The sequence below is a fragment of the Parus major genome, chromosome 1 (assembly GCF_001522545.3).
Source record: "Parus major isolate Abel chromosome 1, Parus_major1.1, whole genome shotgun sequence".
NCBI lineage: Eukaryota > Metazoa > Chordata > Aves > Passeriformes > Paridae > Parus > Parus major.
Window position 1 is genome coordinate 51,217,096 of NC_031768.1, and position 3,826 is coordinate 51,220,921.

Below are 3,826 nucleotides of genomic sequence, written 5' to 3' on the forward strand. Positions count from 1 at the left end.
TAGGGACATGACTATGTGAATTTATTTCATTTGAAGAGCATTAGAAAGGCAAAAACACAAAGAGAAAGTGTCAGGAATTTGACTCATAAGACGAACATAAAGATTAACCACTTTCATCTATTTGCCTGACTAATAGATAACGAAAAAAGAGCCATGAATACTTTCAAAGTAAGTCTGTAAAGTAATTCAAGATTTGAGTGGCAATGAATAATCAAGGGGAACTACAAGGGAATGAAATCAAGGGGATGGAAGTTGAGAAATGCTGTTTAATAAACAAAAATACAATGTCATACACAGTGTGCAACCAACAGACAGGAAAATTTACCTGTGATCATTATTATTTTGTCTGTACTTTATGGAACACATAAGATACAGATGGAAGGCTTCAAGACACCAAAATATTTCTCTTTGACAACTTAAAAGACAAGTATAATTTCATAGTTCTGTTCATATGTCTATGTCAATCCCATATGAGTAGACTAAGACATATTTGACTGGTAAGCTAATTATTTTAGTGTAATTCCTATGGGTAAGGTCCCTAGAACTCCAGTAGGAGAACTATTTTCTTCTTCTTCTGGATGGAGAAGCAAGCCTGGACAAATTACAGAGTTAATATTTTTATGTATCAGAAGTTTCAACTGAAACTCAAACACATTTTGTGTTCCTCTCATGTGATACCCTAGGTCATGTACTTGCCTCCCTGGCATATGTCAGAAGCATTCACTGAGAAATATGAAGATAAGACTCTGTGAAAACCTAACTAAACCAACCAGTTTAATTCTTTTACTTTATGTCCAGGAAACCAAATCAATAATAATTAACTATAAATACTGACAATGACTGCTTCTTCAATGTAAGTTTTTTGAGGGGTAGCTCCTGTTTACTGTACATTGACATAATAATTGTGATCATGATATGAACTAAGATAAGACAGTTTTCTAGATTTCATTTCATGATACTCAAGTGCTCATACATCTTCATGCAGGAAAAAGCAGGCATACATGCTGAATTAATCCATCTATTACTGAAAAAAAATTATTTATGTACTAAAATAAGAAAGAATCAAGTACTGCTAAGAAGTATGTCAATGCCTATACATGATATATAGAAGAGCTGAGATTTTAGTTATTAAAAAAACTCCAAGACTTTATTTCAGTTACTGACATAACTGAAATAAAAACATATGAATAAAAAATAACCTAAAGTATTTTCTACCTTTTTCCCTTATAATTGCTTGGTAGCTTGTATTGGATATACAGGTGATAAAAAACCTAAATCGCTTTCTTGGGTGATACTATAGTATCTATTCATTGAGTGACCTCTGAAGTATATTTAGAAAATATACTTTGTTGGAATGTACTGTCATTTATATTTATCTGTTTAGGTGAAGGTAGAATGTCTAACTTATCAATTGTTCACATCAAATGACCAATTTAAATATTAATGCAGATTTTAAAATTACTAAGATTTATAACATGGCAAAGAAATTATGCAATTCTTCTCAAATCAGAATATCTGACTAAACCTAATCAGTTAAGAGGTTTTAAACACAGAAGAGAGAGTATTCTGTCTATCTAAAAATTTATTGATTAAAACTATTTTATATGTAGATACCTCCATCTTTAAGAGTGTGTAACAAGACACTAAGTAGCCAGTATTCACTGTAGATGATTTCATATATTTAATCATAAGAGATGCATTTCTAGATTCTCAGAAATTACTGAAGTTTCATCTGTCCTATTCTAGATGAAGATTTCTAAGCATTTCTTCCTGCTGCCCTCCTAAGCAGCACATACTCAGATCAGCTCCTGGATAAAAATGAACTGTCTCTTCGGTTTGATTTAGACTGGTTTCTGTCCCTTTTTTATCACTGAATACTCAGAAAAAAGTTGAGGCACCAGGGAGTTTTCAGTCCAGCTATTGTGGCATAAATCAATATTTAAAATGCACAGTGGCAATTTTTGTTCCTTTGAAAGTAGGACTTGGTACTCTGAATTCTTGTACTGTTAAATTCAAGACTTTTTTATCAGTGTTAAACACAAACCCTAATATTGGTTTGTATCCAGAAGCACTACTTCACTGATAAACTAAACAAAACAGTAATATATTTGTTCTGAAGTAAATATAACAGTAATAAAATTTTTAATTCATGTTTGATTTTTGTGCTTCCCTGGAGGAATTTTCAAGCCATAATACTTTATGAATGAGGAGTTAAAACATTCCAGCTTGAAGAAAGTAATTCCTTCACCCTTATTTCTTGATTTCACAGAGTAACAAACTTTTGAGAGCTCAGGAGTGCATGGGTAAATCTATGCCAATGTAAGAAATCCTGGTTGAAAATACAATCTATTTCATCATTTTCCTATGGATAAATCTTCTGAAACATTACTTAGTGAGGTACAGGTGAATTGAAGGTATTCTGTGTATCATCTTATTGCCACCAACTTTTCATGTGTGGGGTTTATGAGCCAGCAGGTGACGATAAGCAATTTCACTGCCATATCCCTCTCCTACATTTCACCATAAAGCTTTTAATTCTGTAATTACGTCCCCGATGCAGTGTACTCTGTGACACCCCTCCCAAGTGGGCAGATGTTCCTGAGCAGATCACTTTTATTGTGAAAGGAACCTCCCTTGGGTTTAGCTCTGTCAGACTGCATTAAGAGCAGGTATGAAAGGTAAGAAGCAGATGTGTCATGCTATTTCTGTTTGACACACTGTCCCTCTAGCCAATGTTTTCTACTGGTACAGCAACACTGAGCCAACAGGCTAATGAATGGAGCCTGCAGAATACATCGTTAACCTGTAACCTCATCCAGTCTGCATGCAGTCTATTAAATCTGTACTCCTGTGATTCACATTTTTGTGTTTACTGCTGCTGATACATTTGCTGTTGCACTTTATTTAGCTCCCAGTAACATACAGCTGTCTCAGAAACAAAACACCAAGGTGAGGAGACCTGCACTGGAGGGAGAAGAGGAGGAGTGAGGGGCAGTTAGCGACCTGCCGACTTACTTGCACGACGAAGCCTGAAGCCTCTCTCTTCCCCTCTGTCTCTTCACACTGACGGCCCCAGAGCACATCTGCGTCACATGCAAGGGAGGGGGCGGCTTGCTGAGAGGCGCCGAGATAGACAGAAAATTGGATACTGAGGACCTTGACAGCCTCACGGGCGGGATTTTTTTTTTTTTTCCCCTCCTACGTACAGTGCATATAAAGGAGCCCTGATTTCCTTCTGTGCCAGCTCTCAGGCTTTGCCATCCCAGATAACGGCAGGCATGGGACTCCCCAGAGAAACGGGATGGGAAGGCGAGAGGTGGAGAGAGGCTTCCAGGTGACTTTTCTCTCTCCGTCTGCACTCGGTCACGGAGCTCTAAGAGACTGAGGAGGTGCCACCTGCCTCCCGCTGTGGCTGCTGCCTCCGCCGCCTGTACGCCTTCTCGTCTCCGGGCTACTGTAGCTCGCTCCCCCGTTAATCAGATTAGCGCGTCGTCGCAGCCTCCCTCACCCGCTCTTCCCTCGCAAGTGTCCGTCTCCCCTGAGAGATGTCTCTCATTTCTGCCTCTCTCTCCTCCCCTTTCCACTGATCACCGTGCAGTTGTCAGCTCTGGGCATCTCTCCCTCTCTCTTTCTCCCTTTCCTGCTGGGTGTCTCTACCTCCTCCTGGCTCTGTGCATCGCTCCATCCCTCCTCTCTCTCTCTCTCCGCACTGGTGTGTGTGCGCATCTCTCTCCGCCCGGCGGCTGCCACTCCTCGCCCTACAAGCCCAGCGCTGCCCGGAGGAGCCGCCGCCGCCGCTGCCGGAGCGCGGCCGGTCTCGGCCTGC